Source organism: Rutidosis leptorrhynchoides, chromosome 10 (assembly GCF_046630445.1).
Source record: "Rutidosis leptorrhynchoides isolate AG116_Rl617_1_P2 chromosome 10, CSIRO_AGI_Rlap_v1, whole genome shotgun sequence".
Taxonomy (NCBI): domain Eukaryota; kingdom Viridiplantae; phylum Streptophyta; class Magnoliopsida; order Asterales; family Asteraceae; genus Rutidosis; species Rutidosis leptorrhynchoides.
This window is the reverse complement of record NC_092342.1, coordinates 145,498,312-145,513,309: the sequence shown is the minus strand read 5'-3', so window position 1 is coordinate 145,513,309 and position 14,998 is coordinate 145,498,312. Positions and strand designations below refer to the sequence as shown.

General features: G+C 36.2%; 1 non-coding gene across 1 annotated transcript; it reads right to left on the bottom strand.

The window, feature by feature from the left end:
* Window positions 1-2,451: 2,451 nt before the first annotated feature.
* Window positions 2,452-2,558, bottom strand: LOC139873850 (small nucleolar RNA R71). The gene has a single exon (XR_011767563.1). It is a non-coding gene; the product is annotated as a small nucleolar RNA R71 (small nucleolar RNA).
* Window positions 2,559-14,998: the final 12,440 nt, after the last annotated feature.

Here is a 14,998-nt window from a genome sequence, read left to right as displayed (position 1 = left end):
AAGTAGAATCATGACACGAAAACAAGTTCAAGTAAGATTTCTACTCGAATTAAGATTGTTATAGTTATAGAAATTGAATCAAAGTTTGAATATGAATTATACCTTGAATTAGAATGATAACCTACTGTAAATAATAGAGGTTTCTTGATCTTAGATAATTACTTGGAATGGATTAGAAAGCTTGGAAGTAAACTTGTAAACTTTAAAGTGTTTATGAAGTGTTCTTGAGTAGTTGTTTTATATGTTGATCTAGGTTAACTAGATTGATCTAGGTTATGAAGAAAATGATGAAGAACACTTAGAACAATAAGAGATGAATTGAGAGAGAGTAATTTGATGCATAAAAGTTGGAATGAAAATGTGTTTATGGTTGGTGAAGAAAAACGTGATCCTACCCTTGAATATAAGGTTCCATTAGTTTTTGTATTTTTGTTAGATATTTCATGCTAGTTGCCAAATGATGGTTTTCACATATTTAGGTGACTCATTAAGGCTGCTAAGAGCTGATCATTGAAGTGTATATAACAATAGTACATACATTTAGAAGTTGTGTATTGTACGAGTACGAATACGGATTGAATACGAGTAAATAGTGTTACTGCAGTAAATAGTGTTTTCTGTAGCAAATAGTTTTTTTACTGTAGCAAATAGTATTCTACTTTAGCAAGCGAAAATTTACTGTAGCAAATAGTATTTTATAGTACATCTTTGATTTAATTGTATTTCTTCTTATATATATATATATATATATATATATATATATATATATATAATAAAAACTTACATCATAAAAAATAAAACGATTATATAATTATCACAAGTTATGACGTTCATGAATCATCAGGCAAACGGGGTGGTCAATTGTCTACATAAACTCATTTCCATTAATCAAGTCTTAACAAGTTTGATTGCTTAACATGTTGGAAACATTTATTCATGTAAATATTAATCTCATATAGTATATAATCATGGAAAAGTTCAAGTCACTACAGAACCTACCAGTTAAATAAATTTCGTCCCGAAATTTTAAGTAGTTGGAGGTGTTGACACATCTTCTGGAAATAAGTGCGGGTATTTCTTCTGCATCTGATCTTCATGCTCCCAAGTGAACTCGGGTCCTCTACGAGAATTCCATCGAACCTTAACGATTGGTATTTTGTTTTGCTTAAGTCCTTTAACCTCACGATCCATTATTTCGACTGGTTCTTCAATGATCACTAACACAAGTGAGAATGGTCCCAATACGCCAATCAAACCCAATCATAAGTGTTAAACACCTATCTTGCCCAAATTGACACATAAACCCTAATTTTGACCCATTTCAAAATCTAGTTTCCAAAAACACCCATTTGGGTTCTTTCAACAATATAATCACTAATCATGGTGATTACACTCAAATTAAAGCCCTAATCATGGCTAAATCACCAACCAACCCAAAACCCACCAACAACAACAATAACCCGATTACTAACATCAATAAACACACTTCAAGAGTTTAAATGAGTTTCTTGACAATTTTAGTTCAAACCCTAACATTGAATCTCAAATCAAGCAATAAAACTTGGAGTCATAACTTACCAATACAATCACAATGTAGCCACGAATGAGATGAACAACTTTAACACTTGAGACTTGACCCGATTCACTCTTCTTCTTCTCCAAATCTCCAATTCTCTCTCTAGAACCTCTCCCTCTCTCTCTAGGTTTTGATGGAAGTGGATGAGAAGAAAATGGAGGAAATGAAGTTTGGATAAGGTTGGGATCAGATTTGAGGCTCAAAAATCCGTCCATATGTGAAATACCAATTTTTCCCTTCATTTAAACCCTTTTTAAAAATGTTGAACAGCTCATTTCGCAGTTATAGGCCGCGGCGCGGCTCAGCAGTCCACGACGCGGCTTAAAGCATGAAACCTATGTCGAGCTTTTTAAGACAACTAACCATCAACTCAAGTATTAGGCAGCGGCGCGGCTAAAAAGCCTGCGGCGCGGCTCGATGCTGGAACAGAATTTTGGGATGTTATCGAAGAGGGTTATCCAATCAACCATGGTCCACCGGTTAATCAAGAGTTATTGAATGATCCGTACGATACACCGATGTAGAATGCTAGATTAGTTGCACCAACAATGATAGCACCGGCTATTACTAAACCACCAATCGAAGCGGATAATTGGAAGATTGAGGGTAACTTTTTCACGTTCATCAAGGATACATACTTTCATGGGTTGATAGATGAAAATCTCTTCGAACAAATCCAACACTTTAATGATCTTTGTGATATTTACAAAACCAAAAATGTCACCGATGATGCTTTTAAGTTAAGGGCATTCCCCTTCACACTTCAAGGAGACGCAAAAGCTTGAAAGCGAAGTTTACCATCCGATTCCATAAGAACTTTTAAAGAATTAACAAATGAGTTTATCAATCACTTCTTTCCACCGTCAAAAGTAGAGCGACTTAGAATGGAGATTAATGGGTTCACCCAACGGGGTAATGAGAGTTTGTATGATGCGTGGGTACAATTCAAGAAGCTACTAAGAGCTTGCCCACAGCATGGTTTGAAGAAGAAGGAGTATATCAATACATTTTACCCGATTACTAATGCTTTGATGAGGCAATATCTTGATTCTTCATCCGGTGGGGTATTTTTGTATAAATCACCAAATGCGGCCAAAATTTTGTTAGAAGACATCTCGGTCAACACATATGAATGGGCACCTTCACCGCGAGATTTGACAAGGAAAAGTGTAGCACAAGTCGAGAGTGATAATGAGCAAGTGAAGATTGCAAGCTTGAACAATCAATTTCAAACATTTGGGAAAGAATTAAAGAAGATTCAACAAACGGTAGTTGCAATGCAAGTAGGTTGTCAATGATGCGAGGGTCCACATCTCACTAAGAGTTATCCTCAAATTACTCAATACAATCATGTTGATCTAGACGACATTCTCATGAATTCGGATGCTCATGTGAACTACGTGAGTAATCAAAACTACCAACGGGGAGGAACATTGAACCAAAGAATCTACAATCCTAATCAAAAACAAGTGTTATTCAACACCCAAACCAATACACCACCCGAATTCACGAGCCAAAACCAAAATCAAGGTTACAACAAATATACCCAAAACCGAAACAACAACTTTCAATACCAAAACCAACAACCTTACAACAACCAACCTTACAACAACCAAGCTAATTCGAATTATCAAAACAACCAAGGTTATACTCAACCACAAAATAACCAAGGTTACTATCAACCACCTCAACAAAACATTCAACAATCCCAACCTTCGAAGAGTTTCGAAGAAATCATGCAAAACTACATCAAACATGTAGAATCAACCGAAGCTTTTCTAATGAAAGAGAACAAGCTCTTGAAGCAACAAATACGAAACCAACACGCCTCCTTCCAAAACCTTGAAAGTGCCATTAGAAGACTTTCAAATCAAGTTACCGAAAGACCACAAGGAACTTTACCTTCAAACACTCAAGTTAACCCGATCAACAATTAAAACAATAACCGTCAACACAATCAAAACCAACAAAACAACAACTCAAGAGTGATTCCTATCGAAGGCACCAACCAAAATCCTAATTACCCAAACCAAAATGAAAATGTCAACGCCATAACCACTCGAAGCGGTTTAACCACTCATGGGATTGAAGATCCCCATCCATAACCCTTTATAACCCATGAACCACTACCAAGTTTTATTGAAGAAGATGTCGGGGTTAGTAAGGAGAAGGGTAAAGAAAAGGTTTAAAGAAAAGGTCAACACAACTGAGGGTACGGGTAATGATGAATTGGGTAAGAAAAAGGGTGATGAGTCTTCAAATATTACGAGACCGGTGCCATATCCAAAAGCTTTAAAGAAGGATAAGTTGGCAGCTCAATACAAAAAGTTTCAAGAAATTATGAAAAATGTCTCGGTTAACTTACCGATCACCGATGTGCTTAAGGGAATCTCGAACTACGGTCGATTCATCAAGGAACTAATATCTCAAAGGGGTAAATATCATGACGAAACATCTTTCTTTATCGAAGAGGAGTGCAACAAGATTCTTGCATCAAGGCCTAGGATTCCTAAGAACTTAGGAGATCCGAGAAAATTTGTTTTCCCTTTTACGATCGGTGAATCGGAAGTGTTAAATGCACTAGCCGACTTGGGTGCAAGCATTAACCTAATGCCCCATTCACTTTACGAGAGGCTTGGTCGTGGACCTCTTAAACCAACTCGAATTAGGATAAGATTGGCAAACCATTCATTTAATACCGCTATTGGTATCGCCGAGGACATCTTGGTTAGCATTGACACCTTAGTGTTCCTGGTCGATTTTGTTATCATAGAGATGAAGGAGGACCTTCAAGTCCCCCTCATCTTAGGTAGACCATTTTTGGTAACCACCGACACCATCATCTTAGTACGACGCAACCAACTTAACATTGGAGTTGGTGAAGAGCGTGTGACCTTCAATATCCAAGAAGCTATGAAGCAACCGAGTAACACCGATAATGATGAGTGATATGCCTTTGACCATATTGACCTTTATGTGCATGATGAACTTGAAAAACTTTTAAAGGTTGATACTTCAGAGTTCGACCAAACTTATGATAATGAGATTGTGGATTTAGAGGCCGATTTTAAGGAATTGATGAATGTTAATGTTGATGATTTTGAAAGTAAAGATGAGACCATTCGGGAAGAGTCATTTGAGTATATCCCTCATGAAGATAGATTCCGAATCAAGTCTTCATGGTAGGAGCCTCCAACTCTTGCGCTTAAAGAGCTCCCCGAACATCTTGAATATGCTTATCTTAAGGAAGAAAACCAACTTCCGGTGATTATTTCTTCGAAACTCACCCAAGACCAAAAGACCCGACTTGTCTCATTGCTTAAGTCTCACCATAAGGCCATAGCATGAAATACCACGGACATCCCGGGGATCAATCCATCATATTGCACGCACAAGATCCTCATGGAGGAGAACTATAAACCGGTTGTCCAACGACAATGAAGACTTAACCCAAACATGAAAGAGGTTGTCAAGAAGGAAGTGATCAAACTTTTAGACACGGGACTTGTTTATCCAATTTCTGACTCACCATGGGTGAGTCCCGTCCAAGTGGTGTCCAAAATGGGTGGGACCACGATAATCTTAAACGACCAAGATGAGCTTGTCCCAACCCGAACCATCACGGGATGGCACGTACGCATAGATTATATACGTCTAAATGATGCAACATGAAGAGACCATTTTCCACTCCCTTACATCGTTCAAATGATCGAACATTTGAGCGGGAGAGAATTCTATTGCTTTCTTAACGGGTTTTTGGGATACATCCAAATACCGATAGACCCCGAGGATCAAGAAAAGACGACTTTTACATGTCCCTATGGTACATTTACGTATTGATGGATGCCTTTTGGGCTATGCAATGCCCCGAGGACATTCCAACGATATATGCCTGCTATTGTATCAGATATGGTTGAGGATACTATGGAGGTTTTCATGGATGATTTTTCGGTATTCGGAGATTCATTCCACCATTGTCTTAAAAATCTTGATAAAATGTTAACACATTGTGAAAATGCAAATATGGTTCTTAATTGGGAAAAATGTCACTTCATGGTTAACGAGGGGATAGTTTTGGGGCATAAAAATTCTAAGGCAGGAATTGAGGTTGATAAGGCTAAAAATAGTGTGATAAAGGACTTACCTAGACCATCGGATGTGAAAACAATCCGAAGTTTTCTTGGGCACGCGGGATTTTATAGACGGTTCATAAAAGATTTTTCAAAAATCGCCCGCCCTATGACCAAATTGTTAGAAAAGGACCAACCTTTCTTGTTCGATGATGAATGCATCGAGGCATTCAATTTGTTGAAGAAAAAGCTAATTAACCCACCTATTCTTATCTCTCCCGATTGGGACAAAGACTTTGAATTGATGTGCGACGCGAGCGATTATGCACTAGGTGCGGTTCTTGGTCAAAGAGTTGACCAACACTTTAGACCGATTTACTATGCAAGCAAAACCCTAAATGGGGCCCAATTGAACTACACCACTACCGAGAAGGAGCTTCTTGTAGTAGTATTCGCTTCTGATAAGTTTTGATCTTATCTTGTACTTTCAAAGACAACCGTCTACACGTATCACTCCACGCTAAAGTACCTTTTTTCAAAAGCAAGATACAAAGCATCATTTGATTCATTGGGTGCTACTTTTACAACAGTTTGACATAGAAATTAGGTATAAAAAGGGAACCAGAATGTGGTGGCCGATCATTTATCAAGGTTAGACAATCCGGGACTCCAACCTTTAGATGAGACCAAAATTCGGGACACATTCCCGGATGAGCATTTAATAAGAATTGACCTAGTTGATGAAGTCCCATGGTTTGCGGACTATGTAAACTACTTAGCATCGAATGTTTTACGAAAAGGCTTGTCCTACCAACAAAAGAAAAAGTTTTCAACGATTTACGATATTATTTTTGGGATGACCCACACTTGTACCGTATTGAGGTGGATCAAGTGATTAGGAGATGTGTTTATGGGAAAGAGCCCCGGGATATTTTAAGAAGTTGTCATAGTGGGCCAACGGGAGGCCACTTTGGTCCGAATCACACTACGAAAAAGGTGTTCGATTCGGGGTTTTATTGGCCCACTATCTTCAAGGACGCACACAAATTAGTTAAGCGATGTGATTTATGCCAAAGGTCGGGATCCATCTCCAAGAGGGATGAGATGACCCAAACCGGCATTAAAATTTGTGAGGTATTTGACGTATGGGGTTTAGATTTCATGGGACCATTCCCGAACTCGAATAAGTGTGTTTATATCTTGGTGGCGGTAGATTATGTCTCGAAATGGGCTAAAGCCTTGCCAACAAACGATGCGAGAGTAGTTGTTAAGTTCTTAAAAGGGTTGTTTGCTAGGTTTGGTGTGCCAAAAGCATTGATCTCGGATCGAGGGACACATTTTGCTAATAGTCTTATGGAGAGAGTCATGGAAAAATATGGTGTAAACCATCGTTTTTAGACCCCTTACCATCCCCAAACTAGCGGTCAAATTGAGAATACAAATCGTGCTTTAAAAAGGATTTTGGAATAGACGGTTAGTAATAACCCTAAGATTTGGTCAACTAATCTAGATGAAGCATTGTGGGAAATTAGAACCGCTTACAAAACTCCAATAGGTACCACACCGTTTCGTCTAGTGTATGGGAAGGCATGTTATATCTCAGTTGAGATTGAATACAAGGCATTTTGGGCAATTAAGGAAATAAACCTAGACCTAGAACGAGCTAAGGAAAAATGGGTGACACAATTGCACCAATTAGAGGAGCTTAGGTTAGAGGCATATGATAACTCTTTGGTATACAAAGAGAAAACTAAGCGTTGACACAATGCCCGACTCAAAGGTCCCAAAGAATTTCACCCAAACGATAAGGTCTTAGTTTACAACTCCCGGTTTAAGTTCTCACCCGGTAAGTTGAAATCTAGATGGACGAGTCCATACATTATTAAGAAAGTTTATCCTACGGGTTATGTAGAGTTATATGGAATGGGAACACTTTCAAGGTTAATGGTCATAGATTGAATGTTTATAGAGATGACAACAATGCTATTGAGCTTGATGACATCAAGCTCTACCCAAAATGACACCTTTGTGCTAAAACGGGTCAAGTGATAGACCCGTAAGCAAAACAATCTCATTTGTGTATATTTGTACATTTAGGATTGCATTTCATATATACTTGTATGATATTATATTTCTATAGGTTGCATTTGCATATAGTTGCATTTCATGCATTAAGGTAATTTGGAAAACGTCAAAAATAGCTTTTGAATGAGTTGAAATGGATTTTGAAACTACAAAACTGCTTCAGGTACAAAAGCGGCACTTTTGTCCCAGGAGCGGCGCTTTTGGCCTTCTAAGAGTGACGCTTCTACTTCAATAGCGACACTTTAACCTGTGATTTTGGATCAAAAATGGACAGTAGCTAAGAACGGCGCTTTTCTTTTGAAAAGCGGCGCTTTTGTTTTCACAAGAGCGACGTTTTTATCTGAAAAGTGGCGCTTTTCATAATGCAGGAATGACGCTCCTACTTCAGGTGTAGCGCTCCTAGACCTGGGCTGTCAAGTTTTAAATACGACTCAAACACTTCATTTTCTCCACCCACTTCATTTATTCTCTCATTTTGCGACCAAAGCTCAGCTATATTGACCCCTAGCACCGAAATAACATCTTTTGTGGAGATTTCTTGCATTTTAATCATCATCTAACATGAGTAAAGTAAGATTCATGCTTCATTAACACTTATCTTTAATTATTTGCATGATTCTTACTATGTTCTTGTTTCTTTTTATTTCTAGATCTATAAGTAATTGATGATTTTTATGCTAAATTGGTGATGAATCCTTGTTATTATCATGATTCCTAACATGATTTGCATGTTTGATTTTGAAAATTTACACTTTGAATTTCTAGGGTTCTTCCCAATTTGGGGGTTTTCAAACATGAGGTTTAATTGAGAATGTAATGATTCAATTGGTCATTTTATGCTTCTATGTTATGTCTAGATAAAAAAGAAACCAACTTTCATGCTTGTATGCGTTTAAATTGAATTTAGGGTTCTTGATTCTTTGACTTTTAACTAAGTTGACCAATTGGGGTGTGATTGCCATTGAACCTTGCTTGTTAATGTTTATGCTTGTTGATTTGGCTAATTGCCATACTAAAATGCATGCCCCTAATTTTAAGCTTGATTTGACTTTGACTAGAGTTGACTTTTTGCAATTAGACCATGTTGTTCATGATTGAATGTTATGAAGCCTTATCATGAAATTAAATGTATGGGGGGACATATTTCCCCACCATTGTTTGTATGCGATATATTTGATTGTTGCTAATGTCATGAAAACGCTTTTGCGCGTGTTGTTTGTTGAGTCTATTGCAGGGGACTACTTCTAAAGGAGAGGTAAGTTTTACATCCATCGATGTTCATGAATGGTTGCAAGAGATTTTAATGGATGAAACAACTCAAGGCTAAGTGATTAGTAGGCTGCATATGCCGGTATGCCCAGCAAGTGGCAAGAAGTCGGGATTCCAAAATGTCGGTGGACATTACGTGACTCGAATCGCGAAGTTCTTAAAGGTAAATTTCAATGAATCGGAGAAGGTGCCCATGGAGCGGTTGGGTTATCATCATGGAGGGGCGTCTAGATGTCAGGACGACACTCTATAGAATTTGGTAATAAATTTTCATCATGGTTTGTGAACAATTTATCTTATGATTTGGCATGTAACTTAACTAAATTTGGTAATTGTGTGTGTGAAACTTGAAATCGTCGATTCGGTGTGAGGTAGTAGACTTATATTGCTACTCTCACACATGAACATCTTTATGATTGTTATAATATGACATGGGAGTGTGTGGATATTCTTGTGGTTGTTTGTATGTTCTTTCTTGTTGTGGTTCTTAGTGGCAGGATACACCTTATCGATGATTGATCCAAGCCTGGCATTAAGTTCAGGCTTCAAGATCATCGACTTGCATTCCCTTGGTGATTAAGTTTCTCGAATGCTAACAAAAACTATCGTTTAATCTTAACCGGTTTTTAATTTCTTTTCTCTCATATTTTCTATTTCAAAATAACCCTCATTTTCACTTATTCTATCGCTTTAATGAAATGAGGGCATTGCATATGCTAAATGTAGGGGGAGAGTAAAAATATCGGGCCATTTTGAACTTTTTTCGGGTAAACGTATCACATGCGATATAAAGTTCAAAGCTTGCATTGTCGAACAATTTTTGGAACAAGCTTTTAACCATTACAATGATTCATATCATAAATACCTAAAATGGTTAAAACTTGTAAAATTTTCAAAGTTTTTGGGGATAAGTAAAGTCTTTTCCATGTTTTTCAAAAACTTAAGGAAGTAAAGTCTTCCTTTTGTTTCATCCTTGCGATTCACTAAGTGAAAGTAAAGTCTTTCACTTTTCATATGATTTTTGAGCAGAAATGATTACATTTTGGAAAAAAAAATCAACTTATGCTTGAAAGTTAAAGTCTTTCATGCATGTACACCAAAACCAAGTGTTTAAAGCTTTTTGCTTTAAAGCTTCCGGATGAATCGAGTCCATCCATTGAAGGGAGTCAAGTTTCCCGAATTTCGTATTACTTGGTGTAGGAGACTTCCTAATCTACACCATTTCATTTTGACATTAGTTGTATCATCATTTCACGATGTTTCAACCGATGTATCATAACGTGGGAAGAGGAGCCACCGAGTTTCACTGTGTGCTATCTTCTTGATGAAGAGCAATGGCTTCGTGCTAGTGTTGCTAGACAAAACAACCCATAGCCAAAAGCTGTGGCACCCTTGCTCAATCAACTAACGAAAAGGTAGTAACTACTTCCTACATTTTCTTAAAATAAGCATAAAAGCCTGTTATGTGGGAAGTGGACGAGTGAATACAAGCTTCAAGCTTTGACACTCCCAATGTTTCATTTTGTAAGTAAAGTCTTCCAAACTTGGAAGTAAAGTCTTCCAAGTTATGTTTGTTCCAAGCTTGGGAGTAAAGTCTCCCAAGTCAAGCTCAATCCTCTAAGGAAGTTAAAGTCTTCCTAGTGCTTAAAAAATTTGGAATTGGCGGACTCTCTTATTTAGCCATGTGGGGCCCTAATTCCATGAACCTCCATCAATGCTTTCGCCCTACTATGAGAGAAACCATAGAGTTGTGATAGAAAGCTTGATGAGTGCGGTAACCCCGTGCTCGGGTAACCAAATAAAGGTGGGGTACCCAGTCCCTTACCTTTGGTACACCCCCCTAACCTTATATTTAAAATTGACGATAATAAATTGGAATTGACGGCATATATTTGGAATTTACGACCATTATTGGAATTGACGAAAATAGGTGTTTTGGGGGCATGGAGATGGAAGATGGATAGCCATTGCGGGTTGATGAGGTGAGCATTCTTTTTGGAAGCGTATTCTTTGCAATATGTATTTCATGATTAGTGGTGATGTGTACGACTTCATGGCCCTTATCCATTTTGGGGTGCATTCTACATATTTTGAGTACACTCTGAGTTTATTTGAGCAAGTTTGTATTTGATGTGATCGATTAGTTTGATGAGTTTATGGCTATCCCGTGAATCCTACATATTTGGTCAAGGTCAATGAGGTCAAGTTCGAGTTTGTAAAGATTTGGTATTTATTGATTGGCGTTTGATGACCTTCTCGTAGATGAAGTCGACCTTGGGCGGGGGAATGATTGGTTTGGGTAGACTTAGGCTTGAATTATGTTTATGTTAGTGTTTGAGGATTGAAGATTTGAAGTTATGCTATTAAAGAGGTAATTTGGAGCTTGAGTTAAGCTTGTGTTAGTAGAAGGAGATGATCTTGGTGCTTGGTCCTAGCAAGTGCAAGTTTTTGGAGAACACTATAGCCATCAAGTGCATATTCATGGAAGGTATCACTTTGAGCCCAAACTTTTTTGTGCATTGGCATTGTTCACTTGTTTGTTCTCTATCTCCAAAGCGTGTTTTGTCGATTGTTTGCTTGAGGACAAGCAAAGATTCAAATGTAGGGGGTTTGATATCGATCCATTTATATATGTTTTATCTTGCGATATCTACCTCACTTTGCTTAGTTTATGACTATCTTGGATCCTATTTTGTGTGCTATTGAGCTAAATGGTTTATTGGGGGCTAAAGACTTGATTTGGTGTAAAATTGACCAAATTTTGGGCAAAAGTGGCTAAGGAAATGGAAAGTGCAGAATCAGCATCAAAAGCGTCGCTCCTCATTTAAGAGCACCGCTCCTGTGAGCCAAAAGTGCCGCACCAATAGCAAAAGCGACGTTCTCATGCACATGTCAGCTCCATTTTCCACCAGTTAGCAAAACCACCATTCCTATAGCCAGAAGCGCCGCTCCTATCCAGTAAAAGCGTCGCTCCTACAACAAAAGTGTCGCCCCTAATTTGAATTAAAAGCGGCATTCCTGATCAAAAGCGCCGCTCCTCATTAAAGCCAAAAGCGGCGCTCCTGAGCCAAAAGCGGCGCTCCTGTCGCTGTTTCAGCCCAGATTTTCAGCACTATAAAGGAACGAGATTAGGCCATTTTTCATATGCATCTTTAGAGAGCAGCTATCTTAGGTCCGAATTTCACATACAAAAAACCTAATTTCATCATCCATTGGTGTTTAAGGGTGGATTCAAGGAGGCTTGCTCAAGATTCATCATTGTTTAGCTTAGATCTTCATCTTCTTTACATTTTGGGTTGTAATCTTCACTTTACTTCACATATTTTGCATTGAATTACTTTATAATTTGAAGATGATGATTGTTTACATTTTTATGCTTATTATTAGTTTGATTTTGGCCATGATTGGCTAAATCTCTTGTGTTTGCTCATCTATGAATCTTTAATGCTAGTGTTTTCCTCAAATCAATTGAATAATGTTGTTTGAATGAATTACATGATCATGTGTTGTTGAGTTAGCTAAAGATCCATTGCTATGAGTTTGTTTTAGGCTTTACTTTGATTAGATATGGTGTGTAGCTCTCTTAGTGATTTGAGAAGTGAATCAATGTGTGCTTCAACACCTTGGGTGATCTAGACAAGTAGCTTAGGAATTGCAAGTGATTGTGTTCTTGATCTAGGTTGGTTTTCAATTGGGATCTAGTCAACATAGTAGTGTCAATTATCTTAAGTGATTTCGATAGTTGGGGATTTTAAGTGATTTCAACCCAAGTTTAATCTCGATGATCAAATCATGCTTAACTCAATCTTAGGATACAATGCTTTTGTGAATTCGCGGAGTGTCATTTGATTTGAGGTTTGGTAGTGATGCTAAACATTTAATAGTTCAACAACTAATGAGATAGCAAAATAGGCAAAACGGGGCAAGCCAAGCATAGAGAGGATTAGATAAGTGAGCACGTCTTAGTTAATTTGTTTTAAGTCTTAATACTTTGCTACTTGTTTCTTGCTACTAGTTTACTTGTTAAATTTAGGTTTGTTTAATTGTGCAAGTTTTAGTTGTTAATTAATATCAATCGAAACCCCCCAATCAAACAAACCCTTGGATAATTGATAGTTTCAAATATCCGACTTACACCGCTCTCTTAGGACAAACTTGATAAGAATACTTACATTAAAGTGCTATAATAACCTGGTTCTAAGTGCTCGTTAGTTGTGTATGCTTATTTGTAGTGTTTAAATCATAAATTAATTTTGAGGGTAAAAGATGTACATTGCACACGACACGTCAGAATATAACACATTTAATATTACATCATATGTGTACTATACTTAATGTTTATTTGTGTTATTAATATATTACTAATTAGTAAAGCATTATATAATAAATAATAACTTATTTAAATTAGGATGTTATAATATAATATAAGTTTATATGTTATAATATTATCCTATATAATATTATCACTTTTATTCAGTATTTAGTATTATGTATATTATACTTTAAATCATTTTGATAAGTTTTTAACTCTTTTAAATTCTTCCACCTTTAACTTATCCTTTACTTAATCTAAAATGAAATCTTATTAATTTAAATCATCATTATCATCTTATCATAATACTTTCATTCATAAACAAATTACCTTTTTATTTTATAATTCAAGTATTATGTTTATCTTTTATCTATTCCTTATCCAAATTTATCCATGTTCATACTTATCTTAATATTATTACTTCATTATCACATACATACTTTAATAATGTTTATCAAAATTTCATATGCATAATACTTATCACTTTTTATTTATATCTTTATACATATACATGATACATATATTATAATCTTCGTCATGCTATATTTATAATTATAGTTCATATATATTTACTTCATATACATACATACAATACGTATACATATACATACGCATGCATGCATGCATGCATGCACTCTTCTTCTTTTCTTTTTTTCTTAACTATAATCATAATCATATTGTTAACATTATTCATGAGTTCATAAATTAATCATCACGTCTTTTATCCATGTGTTTATCAATTTCATTCATATTCATAAACATAATTACATAAGGTATTTAACATATGAAAAGTATAATTAGTTCATGGGTTTATGGGATACCTTAAGAGTGTTTGAGCAAGAAAGAGTGAGGTTTTGGTGGTGACAAAAAACCCAAACAGCAGCAGCAAAAACAGCAGCAAACAGTAGCCAAACAGTGGCGGTTTGGGTTGTCGGACAGCAACAAACAAAGAGGACAGCCACTGCAGTAAATTATGGTGGTTGGTAGTGCTGTTTGGTGGCCAGAACAGTAGCAAAAAGGCTGCAAAAAAGTGGCATTGGTGGTGGCTTGTGATGGTGGCGATCGACGATGGTGATGGTGGTGTTTGTTTCGCACGGCTGAAACTAAAAGAGGGGAGAGGGAGAGTGTTTTTGGTGAGTGCTTTGTGAGATTTGTGAATGAGAATTGGTGAGGTATAGGGATGTTTAAATAGAGTGGTAGATTAGAGTTTGAACACAACTCTAATTGCTTAGGAATAATCTAGAAATTGAGTTTAGAATTAGGATTAGTTTTAAGTTATGATAGGGATTAGAGTTAGATTAGGATATAATTTAAGTTTTATTTATATTTTTTTATTTATTTATATTATGGCCGACATTTTTTATTAATGGTATATATTTATGTTTTTTTCTGGCAGTCTTATATATATATATATATATATATATATATATATATATATATATATATATATATATATATATATATATATATATATTATTAGATATGTAACATTAATTATTATTAATTTAGTTAATTATATAATTTTATCATTTAATTTTATTTGTTACCTTATAGTTTTATAGTTTATAAAAATGACACAATTTTTTTATTACTTGTAATTTTAATATTTACAATAACATGAAATGTATAAACTTTAATTAACATGAAGTGTTGACTAAAAATTACCATTCAGTCAACGTTTTTTTA